Raw genomic sequence first — 12,488 nt, 5'->3', positions numbered from 1 at the left:
TTTTTTTTTTTTTTTTTTTATTATTATCCGGTAAAGGGTAACAGTTTCGTCAGACACATTCTAGAGGCTTCCCTCAGAATGCCAGCCTCGTTGTATGGTGTTCGAAAATGAAGGAGGCGTGTGAACGAGAGAATCAGCTTCGGCAAAGCAACAGCAGAAGAAGACGAAGATAACGATAAAGAGGAAGGAGAAGACGAAGAAGAAGAGGAAGAGCGAAAGTGAAACAGGGATGAGGAAGAGGAGGACTGTGTCTGTGTATCAGCTACCTGCAAAACCACTCTCGGATGAGCTATATATCGCGGGTCCCTCCCCCGCGCGGTATCGCTTTAATTTTAAATTAAAATTCATGAGCGGGTTATTACCTTTTTGCCGGATCGAGTTACACACTTTTTCGGCAGGATACCACACGAATCCTCACGTGTCTATGCTCGTACCGCCACAAGAACGTTCGTTTCACGCCGTCAAGAAAGTTCAATGTATGCGTTCAGGTTTTCGCCAAACTGAAATTAAATTGGAATTAAAGTTAATTTAGATTGGAAGTTTGGACAGGCGAGCCACTCTTCTTGCATGTTTGTTGATTAGATTAAAAGATGTTTTATATAGGAATACGTTTGAACTTTGAATTATAACTACGCGTGTATCGCTCTCAGCAAGATTTGTTTCTTATCGTCATGAATATTAGGTACACTGACGCTAGAATTATAGACAATTAAAGCGAAAAACTTGTACCGAAGAAAACAAAATGGAAAATTATATGTTTTACAAAAAAAAGACCTTCAAGATCGTAAAAATGTGATGTACGATACGTTATGAATCTGTAAAATTTTTATAAAAAATCACGAATTACTCATTATAACCATTCTGTTAATAACAGCGTTTAATAATTTCTTCGTGATAAGATAATTGTCGTAGGATGCTAGCCCAGCGTTTCTGGTATAAGACTCAACGAAACAAGAATGCCTATTTAGTTTCAATGTTTGACACGCATCGATATGATTACCAGTTAGACGGAGTGCTCGATTGGACTTCGAAACTGAAGCGAGTCCAAGGTGAGACGGTCGTTCCTTTTCAGCGGAGGAACCAGCTTCGATGAACGAAGGACGACACTTTTACGATAGCCTTGGTCCTTCGACTGAAATCATCATGATTCTTCGAATGCCAAGGACGGATATCTAACACAAGCCTGTTAGTCAACATTTAACAACCCCAAAATTATTTCGCGGACCATATTGAGACGATGATTTTGTCGAACAACTGGCAATTACTAGCAGAAAAGTCGAAAGAAAAAAGAAAAGAAAGCTAATGGTCAAAAATTCGACCGTTCGGTTCTCCCTACGACCAACGAGATCCGATTTCCTCCTCCATTATTTTTACACGTCAACGAGAAGGCACACGACGCGAAACCGAAATTCATCAGAATGGACCAATCGAAATGACTGGGCAGAAATTTTCGAGAATTCTATTAGCGTCGTTGAAGAACGTAAATCTCGTTCACGATGACTCACGAACGAGATCGTCCGTTTGGTTGGGTCTCTCGCGTTCGCCAGAACGAAGCGTACCGCGTCATTAATTAGTGCCGCGTCTCGGGGATTCATTTGGGCCTCGGTAATGAAACTCGGCCAACACGCAACAGGTCTCGCCTTGATGTAGAAGAAACTGGTAAATACAGAATTGTCTGTAAATACGGTCGACGATCGAGGAATCGAAGATAACGACTGAGGATCAAGCCGTCCGTCTCGATGCTTCTCTATTTCATAGCGCACAATAGCGGACAAAGTGGGTGCAATGGAGCCGCCTTGATTCGAGCTAAGCAGCTTTTCCAAACCTACGTGGGATTATTCGTGGCCCACGTTCGCCATTGTCGGCGGCTTCCGCAAAAATTCACTTCGATCCTCGCTCTCGACGACTTTTGTCTGCTGCATGAATTTTTTGGATTTAGTTGAGGCGACGTTCGTGATAATACGAACCGAGATTGAACTCAGAGGGATTTCGAATCATAATTATCATCGATGTCAAATTTTCGATCTCAGTTAACACTACGGACTTTTAACCACGATGAACATAACAATTGAACAAATATTAATTTACCAAGGATCTAACAGCAATAGCAAAGATTCTCGACAAACATGCTGTCGTTTTTAAACGACATCGAATTTCCAGCACGTTTGTAAAAATAATCTGATTGTAACCAATTTCGAGTCGATGTTCATTGGTTTACGCAAATTACTGGAAAGTGAAGCTACCTCCTTTGCAACAAGCTTTTTGATTGTTAATATTTATTTACTATAAAGACTTGAACGTGTGTTCGTACGTATGTTTTTCTTACGTTCGATATAAAGAAAGCAGAAGAGGATTATTTTCTAAATAGTTCGTTCTACATTCTTCTTCGTTTTATCACGCTCAGCTAAACCAAAGGGTCAATAGTCCATTACCGGTGAAGGATAAACGAGAACGCGAGGATGCTTTAAGGAACCCGAATACCGAGAAAGATCTCGCTGGAAGATCAAAATACAGATCCAAAAAACTCGAAGATCGATGACCTCGAATCGTTGGAAACTTAGCAGGCGCGTCGCAGGGACAAATCTGTGGTGTGGCACCGCAACCAGAAGAAAGGGATACCCCGGTCGTCTTTCCAAGGAACGGGGCAACGCGTCGCGGATGGCCGGTAAATCGAGATGAGAACGAGTTTCGAGAATTAAGGTAATCGAGCCGGCGCACCTGACAGAGGCTCGAATTACGGTCCCGTCCAGAGCCGGTATCCATCGTTGCAGGACATTTCCAAGCCACCCACGCCGAGTACAAACGGCGCTGGCTTCATCTGAAAACTGTTCGACCGGCTTTTGCTTCCCTTGGTTACGCGCGCCCACGCGCTTCCTAGACACGCGTAGCCGTCGCGACGTGGGAACGAGTTTCCACCAGATGTGATCTCCCTCTATCATTGTCGAGTAGTTTCACTTTCTGGCATCCGTATTATGCGGACACGATGCATGTTCCACGCCATAAATTTCGTTCGATTAGCCTTTAATCAGTATGCACATACATGAGCCTTTTGCTAATGCCGCAACTATTCGAGCAAGTAAAGACAATCGAATAATTCAAAATATTTCACAGGAATCTTATCGATATAATTGAACGAATTCACAATTTTTCATAAGACTTTTCCAAGTACAAGAGTGATCGAATCACGATCATCCACATCGACTCGTAATTCTTCGCAGGAATTCTATTTTTCTTCGTATAAACGCGTTCTTTCGGTTTGATTCCGTTGAAAGAATTCCTATATCTTAGTCGTTGGTGTTTGGTAGTGTTGAACGAACGGTTGCACCAAACAGGAAAATCTTAATACGATAGGAACGCCAGGAATGCGAGTTATTAATGGAAAAAAATATCGAAGGAAGAAAAATCTACGAACACGGTTCATAAACCATGGCCGGTCTGAAATCGCGCGAAACTTCCAACATAACCGTAGGGATCATCCAGATACGTATTTGCCCCTCCTAATATTTTGATGTATTCGTTCCGATCGAGCGCGCGCAGTAGTGCGCAGGAGCCTCGCGAATTCGCGGGTAACGAGCGCGTAAATAGAAGCGGAAAAAGAGGGGAAAAAAGGAAGAAGCCTGGCCGCCGTAATGACTCTCCTCCCCAAGTACAGGTATAGTGACATTAACTGCCTGGTAGATTAACCATCGAGAAATAAGTCTCTCGCAACTACAGCACGGCTGGAGAATTAATCCGTACGGCGTGCGTGTAAGCATCGACGATGGTCGGTACCGTGGTCGTCGTCATCGGGAACGAAGGCTAGAGAGAGCTTGTTAAAACTTTAGTTAATCACGGCCTGGACATCGGTCACACGTTGTCGTGTTTAATTCGCGATGTGCCCGTTCCCTTTCCCCCCTTTCCTCTTCTCGTCTCTTTATCACACGTTCGGTATCCGTACGTTTCTCGTCCCTTTACTTCCTTTCTCTCCCTCTCCTCTTTCTTACATCCTACATAGATGTATCTCGGTCTTCGTATCGCCGGGCTGAAAACTCAATTACAGCTTAATGAATTGGCGCGCGGGACGACGGGACACGGGGAGCGGAGCTGAGGCCTCGGAAGAAGGTCCAGAAGAAGGACGAAGCTGCACAGAGTAACGGAGAGTAGCTTGGTCGAGGCTCGGTAACAAGGCAGCCGCAACGCTCAGTCAGCGCACGTTACTCTTACGGGGATACCAGATTTTAGATAGGAAGATCACGGGAATCGATTTTCCCTTGGCGGCTCCAAGATCGGTCCGCTCTCGCGGTATCGATCGCGCGCGATCATCTTGCCGCCGTTTCCCCCGATCCATCCGCGAATATCTATCTCTGGCGAGCAACGTATCGGGAGTCTCGGTTCTCCAGTTTCTCGGTTCTTCACACCGAACTGAATTCTCCTTGGTGAACCGGGCTTTTCCCTGTGAACTGAATTTTCCAGAGTGAATCGACCTCTCGACGCTGAACTGAATTTTCTACGGTAGAACAAGTTCTCCACGGTGAACCGAGTTCTCTACGATGAATCGGCTACTGTACGGTAAAGCCAGTTCTCTGTACCGAACTGAACACTCGGCGGTAAATCGAGCTCTCCACACTGAACTGAATTCTGCACAATGAACCGAGTTCTCCGCAGGGAATCGACGTCTTCACGGTAGCGCAGGCTTTTAATGGCAGTCCGTGGCATTCAATGGGAATTTCATTCGCGGATGCGAGAGAATTTGTAAGATAGGAGTAATCGAATTTTATTGGTTTTTATAAATCTTGGTGGAAGAGATAGGTCGTAAACGTTGGTGGCGATGGTAGCTTGATTTCCCTCGATGGAAACGCTGGAAGTCGTCGAAACGAATCGATAAAAGCGACAGTGATAATATATAGGCGACGTGTAGCAAACGAGTTTCTTGTTTCTGGCGCACGCCTAAAATGCCTCGTTGGTAGGGTAGCCGCGATCAGGTTCTACATTTCAAACGCGTGTTACCTGCGATCGTAAAAGCACCAATCCTATAAACCATCCTTATCTTTTCTAACGCTTTTTCTGAAATATTATTGATCCGTGGATTAGGAATATCATAACTGAAAGAATTATTAAGGAAATATAAAATGAGTTACGTGCATATAATAATATTATTTCAAATACAGATATACTTCGGCGATATATCATGTATTTTAAATCTCACCTGGCGCGATTTATTTCGTTTACGCGCCTTAAATTATATTTCGCGGTATTTTATAGGTATCGGATAAACCTGCGTTGATATCGCGAAATTTTCAAATACTTTAAAAGCATCCGTCGATTCCAGAGGTTTATCATCGTTATCGATCATATTTGAAAATATATCGCGATAGCCTGAAACAGATTCGTGACTCCTTCTACCAGCCTCCTCGCCAGCGATACGGATCGATTAAATTCCTTCGTCAATCAAAGGATCCAATAATTAAACGATAACAAGAATCGAGATGAAGGAGCACGAGTGCGACGCGAGCCGCGTATCGACTCGAGGAGCCTTGGTAATTTCGACGATGCGAACCTGCCGCTCCGGTAATTTCAATGCCGGATACGAAGTGTACCAGCTCTTATTCGTCCCGTGAACTGTTTCGAATGTTTATATCGCGGTTTCGAAAACTGGTCGAACCGACTCCGTTCTCCGACCGATTCCACCTGGTACGCACGAAAGAAACGACGAGGAGAGAAGAAGAAGAGGGTCGAAGGAGGAAAGAAACGGAAGAAAATGGGAGCAAAGAAAAAGTGGCAGAGAGCAAAGTTATCCCGGTTCTCAGAGGCGGCGCGAAACAGTTCGATTCGCATCCTGGCCTGGTCCAGCAGATTTCGGGGATACGGCTCGCGAAATTACCGGTAACTGCGTTCCGCGAGAAACGATCGTGCAAAGAAAAGTTACGGGCGCGAGCGGATAAAAAAGAGGCGCAGCTGGTTTCCTCTCGCGCCGTTTCGCGGAGAAACCGTGCTTCCTGTGCGCGCTCACCCGTCCCTCTTCGCCGAGACTCGACATCGTTTCACAACGCGGGGCCCTCTCTCACCTGGGATTTATTTTTCGGCGAAGTGAAATTAAGTTTTATATCCAGCGGCTGTAACGAGGCTGCCTCGCTGGTGGGCGCCAGCAACCAGCAACAGAAACTACCGTGGCGATGATGACTCGCGTCCGCCGCAAGATTTTCAGATTCCCTTCACGGGTTACCTTTCCTTGGCTGTTCGCCAAATCGAGGATAACGACGCTGTATGGTCGATGAAGCACCGATAAAAATGCATTTCGGCAACCTTTGCTTCGAGAGGTTAATTAATGAACGGCGGATCTTGGGCGACCGATCACTTTGAGCAACGTTGCTCTTCTTTATTCCACAGCGGGGATAGAATCGTTTTATCGGCGATTCTATTTAAGATATCGACGTAATTAAGGCATTTGCGGTTATTTTTGTCAGATCGTTCCGGAATCCGTGACCTATACATTACACCGCGATTTCCTGCGCCACGAGTGTCTTTTTAATCGATCGTTTTCATCAACGTTATTTATTGCGAATATGAATAGTTTGTGGAAGAAGGATGACGTCAATGAGAGCAAAAAGCTATCTTTGCTGGCTCATTTTATATTCACACTTTCCTGGGCAATTTCACGACAGCGTCGTGTTCTTTAAACTAGATCGCTATCGAGAAACCTGTCAAGTATTATTGTTTGGGACAATCTGTGGCAAACAGCGTATTTAGGAAAAAAAAATCATATTCTTTAACGTATTTAATAATAAGAAAAAAAAATTGAAAATTATCGATGAAAAATGTTGCAAAAATTGTTGCAAGTGTTTGAACGTAGCACGAGAGGAATATTCTGACGTGATCGCAAAAATTCTCCGAGTTTTTGTCTTCAGTGTGGAGGATGATTTACCATAACTTGTTTTCTTACGAGCAAAGAAAAGTTCGAGTTCTTTTGCTCCAAATTGCAGCTGAAGTAACGCGTGCCTTCGCAATAATTTTCCTTTCTTTTACGATAGATAGGTAGCAGCGATATTACGTGATAAAAAATAGTCCGGCAATCGAATGAAAGTAAACTGGCGACCGACCTCGACTTTCAAAGGCGCGCAGGCTATTAAAATTCGGCTCTGGAACTTGGATCCCTTTCGTACGACCCTCCCACGCGCGTCGAGCGCCGTCTCTCACGTGCAACAAGATTAAAAACGAGCGGCAAGAAAGTTAAAAAAAAAAAAAAAAAGAAGGAAAGAACAAGAGAAAGGGAAGGGCTAAGAGTCGTAAAAGTCGAACAACTGTTTGTACGTTAATTAAGTTCGGTAAATTCCATCGTGATATACCACGATTATCTTCCTGTATACGCTATTGTTGTTGCTATTACGAGTTCCCTAAGCTATACTTAATAGTATGCTGTGACTTATATTAATAAAGGTGAATTAATATTAATAAGAATAAGGTTGATAACAATGCCTGTCATCCAATGTCTTTCAGGTCGGCAAAAGTATCGTAATTTAAAAATGAACCGTAAAAACGACGCACCGAGTGCGTAGCAAGAAATGAAGTTGCATTTAACAGTAATACACAAACAATTATACGTTCCAACATATTATTCTCTCTTGTGGAGGAATCCGATTATTTGGGGAAAGGTGAAAGAGTAATTGCTTTCTAACTAAAAGAGACTAGCAATTTTTGTCCTTTGCAATGTTACATATCTTAGCATTTGTGATAAGACAGTGGATACTGGCAAATCAATGTCCTTACGAGCACCATTATATAAATGGGAACTAACCGAAAATTTGTCTTATTTATTATAACGACTACCCTATACAAGATGGTTCACATAACTTTCTTCTTTGCATTTTCCATGCATTGTTCTTTCACCTTGAAATTTCCAGCAATCGCCCTTGAAGAATCCATTATTTTAAAATACTCGTTATGTACAAACCTATCGTTCTCTTCGTAGCAATGTCGCCAAGCTCCAATAGCGGCTGGCAACGAAACGCTCGCAAGCGGAATCGATTAACGCGGAGTTCAAGGCACTCGAAAAATTATGCACGCCCGTCCTCCTACACCTCCCGAATGGCGAAGTGGAGCATCGAGCCGCGGGGCTGTGTATGAATATGCAACACGCACCTATAGGCTGGCCGTCGAGGGCCGTATAAAGGCGCGCTTACACGTGTGGTCCGGTGACGAATGCGTGCAGGTACATCGGTAAGCACATGTGTAAACCGTGCGTGCTTTACACGTGCGTGCCGAGGGTGGGGCACGTGGGTGACTTTCCGTTCCACCCACACGTCACGTTCGTGCCTCTCTCGGTCTTTCGATACACGTGAACGCGTGCGCCGCGATAAATATCCTACGGAAACCTCTCTTTTCTTCGTGTAACCGATACTTTAAAAGCGCGCCGGACGTCGGTTTTTAAGAGAATTAAAGCTTCTTAATTAGCCACGGAGACCGGTGTTCCTCGTCGTGTCTTCACGAACCCGTGCTCGACCATCGTCCGCTCGATGAATATTAATTGTCGCCTCATCCGGACGACGTTATCATGCCCGGTTACCCGGTGTGTCGTAAATAACGCGTTTGACGCGCGTGTACCGGTAATAATTTATTCGAATTGCCGTCCACTGGCGGACAAGCGCCGCGGTCACGTCCATTTTATGCTCGTTCGTGCGTCTCGTAAAGAGCGGGAAACGTTAAGAGCCACACGAACACGCGTACAACATATTTTCTAATGTCTTATTAATACGTTGAGTTTAATCATTCCGTATGATCGGTATTAAGGAATCGTTGAAAGATCCTTGGCGTGTGATACCGGTAAGGAAGCATCGAAGAATTGCGTACGAGAGCCGTTTAGAAAGTAGAACAGGCATAGGAAAACTATGAAGCTAACATAGCGTGCGACGATCATTCAAAGGGAATGTTCTCTGGGCTGGTTGATCTTAGGGGTGCGGACAAGGAGGATGGAAAATTGAAGAAGAATGGAAAAGTTTCGGGTGAAGAACGAAGGAGAGGTACACGCGTATCGGCTGACAATGGGCCCGCCGGAATAAAGAGGATAGGGAGGGTATATCTGCTCGAACAACGACAATGCCCGTGCTCTTTTATGCGTCTTGCGTTGGCGATCCTCTTGTTCGCATAAACTGCGTCGAGCCAGATAGGCCTCGATGGCCGTACCCTCGATTAAAACTATCGATCGATACCTCACGCACCGTTTCTCTACCACTGTCACGCTTATTTTCTTGTGTTTCGCAACGTATAACGCAAGCTCACGTGTTCGAAACCTTTGCAGAACACGTATTAAACCGTTAAATAAATTCTCAGATAAACAATCTGAAAGATGAACTTTGTTGCAAATGGAATCACGAAAGAAAATTTTAAGTTGAATTCGTGGTACGAAACGGTGTCGTCGCGTCGATTATCATTAATGAGATGCACGACGTAGCGCGACGTCGTATGAAACCACCGCTTTAAAAGTCACCTCGCGTACGTAATTAAGTTACGGCTCTTTGTCAACGAATGAGTCAGCTTTACTTTTGGCCGAACGGGTAACGCGATTCACACCCGCGCGTGCACGCGAGATTCGCCGAATTTACACCGTGACTTTATCGCGGTGCGTTCAGGTTTTCAGGGTTGTCGAATCGGTTCCGGTTATCTAAATTGCATCGGAATCGATGTCCATGCCCACGGTTTCCGCTACGGTGTCATAAACCAACACCTGTTGATACCGACGCGTGTCCAGGGTGGTCTCCGACATTTCTGTTTCCAGCCAAAATATGTAACCTCTTTGTTCTCATTCTCGTTTTAAGTATCTTACTTTCTTATAGGAAATATTTGGCTGCTTTTCAAATTTTACGATCCCGATGTAGCCAACAATCGATTCGCAATGACGACATTCAAGCTTGATCAAAATGTATGAATTAACGATGAATCGAGAATTAAAAGCAGCGTTTCTAGCTTTTCATATCCGTAAAGTGACCACAAAAATTAAATTACATATCGAAAGACACATGATAGCGCAAATATTTGCTATTTAAGCATCGCTGATTACATTAACGCGAAGAGATATTCTACTGGTTTGGAAGAATTTTCCTAATCAACCGGTAATAGTAATCTGCAATTCAGAAATTAGAGAGCCTGCAGATGAAGAGCTTGTCGAGTAACGAACTAGTCTTTTTACGAGGTTTTCGAAAATCAATTTAACTATTATTATTTAATTATTACGTGTCATCTTATGTCAAATATAATCATACGTAGTTACGATTATAAAGAATAATATCATTGAAGTTCGATTGTCTCGTAATTTAGCAATTAAGATGAATCTCGTCGAACATAACTAAGTACGAACTTCTCAGGAATCAAGATGCGTTTTTTCGGAGAGAATCGAGCGTAGAGTTCAGAGGTACCGATAAAACGTTTTTACAACGTGCGAATGGAACGTGCTGCACGTGGAGCGCAATTTATCACACCCACGGACGCGGCAGGTCTCTCTAACTATCAATCCGCGTCTCCCTCGTTCACCGGCAAAAAGAATATCACCACGGCTTGCTTGATAAACGTTCCGTTTGAAATGTCGTTCATAAACGATGCTAAACGATCAACGATACCTAGTCTACCGTTGATGACTAATTAAATCTTCCAGCTTCTTCTTATCGCGTTATAACTATCGTCGTCGTTTTCTTACGACTAGCTTCGCCTACATTGTGCTTCTTTCCTATGAATCGAAGTGAATATTCCTCGCTACTATAAACCGGTAATTCTTTCCTATACGAACATTCAGCGTTCTAACACTCATGAACGCGAAGAAATAAATATTAGATATCCGCGGGACAAGTTTCGAACGAGTGGCCAATCGTTTATGCTTTCTGAAACCGGTCGACGTTATGTTCGTTCAACTTTTAGTACGTCCATCGGTGGTACACGGGTACACCGAGGGTATACGCCAGCTTCGATCCTTTGTGGAATATTTCATCGTCTGATTAGCGCTTCTGTTCTAATCACTCACGCGCGCGTTTCCTGCGAACGGATACGGTCGGTGGCTTAAGGCGGGTTCACAGGCAGGTTCGCGACCAGCATCCGTTAACGCCGCGCCGCGGCAACACTTGTCACGCCATGATAATCTGACACTGAATAATGAACTGTGAATAATTACGCAAGGTGAAAGGCATACCATCGGTTCGTCCGCCGCCACCTCGGTACTGAGTTTCGACGTTTCCAGTGGAAAAGACGCTGTAATCGCGGTTGTGGGTGAGCCTTCAAAGGCCGAGGTCATCGAGCGACCTTCCAAGGTAACTAAGAAACTCATCGACGCGAACATGGAAATATATACGAAAGAATACGGAGCCGGCTACGAACATCTGGTTGAAAGCGATCTACGAGGTATTCGCTTTTCTAATTTACGATACGAGAGATCTCTGGCGCGAGTACGACGACTTATACGTACGGAGATTTATGACGCTAGCTGATACGCGCGATGATTAAAATTTACCTTGCGAGGAAGATTTGTGAAGGTTCGCTACAAGTTATAGGAAATTTTGATGTAGAAAGAAGTTTGTTTGTTTAAGATATGGATATTTTTTGCCAGATGAATATTTTGGTAAACGATCAACGTACGATATAGCGATATTTTCATAACACGAGGCTGTACACATATAATGCTTGTGAATGTTACGTAGGTTTTAAGATTTGATTGATAATTTCCATATTATGTACAATCCTTTATTAATACTACACGGTATTAAGTCCCTGTCACTTCTTGCTCAATAACAGTGTTGTGGTACTAGTAAAAATCAACATGTAGTTGTTAATATATTAACGATATTACGTTATATTACCTGTGTTTTTCTAACTGAACTATGCAGCTAGGTAGACCAATTACCAATGACCGAGGAAAGGAAAATTTCTTAGATTTCTTGAATCGATAATAAATAACACAAAATATGATATTTGAAAGCAAACTGTTCGAGTTTTCGTCGTTGCTTTAATTGCAGAAACTTCTACAATACTTTAGAATTTTCGCAAAGTTACTATCCCCGAATACGAGAATGATCATATACTTTTGAAACAAACGAAAAGACACGTTTCCAAGTTAACCCTGCTGCGTTGCTCCACTCACTTTCTATCCAATCGTATTTAAATATGAAATAATTCTTATTATCTAATTGCGTGTTAATCGTCTCCTTAAAATATTACAGATCCTTTTCGTTTACAAACGCGAAAGCAAGATCGAAGTATGAAAATTTAAGGTAACATCGCCCTGAAAAAGGATCATGGTTTTAGTCTCTCCGAAAGTATCACAAATCACGTGTTTCAATGGTTGAATAATACTCTAAGCTCCCCTTTATCCGTTTGTATTTTACTTCCTTAAGGCAAACTCGGTAATAAAACAATATTTGCATATCGGAAAGGAAAGTAATAGAAACGGAAGTCTATCGAATGAAGCGGTTGATCCCATGCTACAGGGCTCAGGAGATGGATAGAAGCCTCGGATAAATTCGTTTCTTCCTCGG

At 43.4% G+C, this 12,488-nt stretch overlaps 1 long non-coding RNA gene across 1 annotated transcript in view; it reads right to left on the bottom strand.

The window, feature by feature from the left end:
• LOC112212466 overlaps nt 1–12,488 on the bottom strand; it is a 51,704-nt gene that overhangs the window by 2,046 nt on the left and 37,170 nt on the right. The window contains exon 2 of the long non-coding RNA XR_002946291.2: nt 363–500. This is a non-coding gene — a long non-coding RNA (uncharacterized LOC112212466). The remainder of the gene's footprint in view (nt 1–362; nt 501–12,488) is intronic.

The sequence above is a fragment of the Bombus impatiens genome, unplaced genomic scaffold (assembly GCF_000188095.3).
Source record: "Bombus impatiens unplaced genomic scaffold, BIMP_2.2 scf_0197, whole genome shotgun sequence".
Taxonomy (NCBI): domain Eukaryota; kingdom Metazoa; phylum Arthropoda; class Insecta; order Hymenoptera; family Apidae; genus Bombus; species Bombus impatiens.
This window is presented reverse-complemented; position numbering and strand designations above follow the sequence as displayed.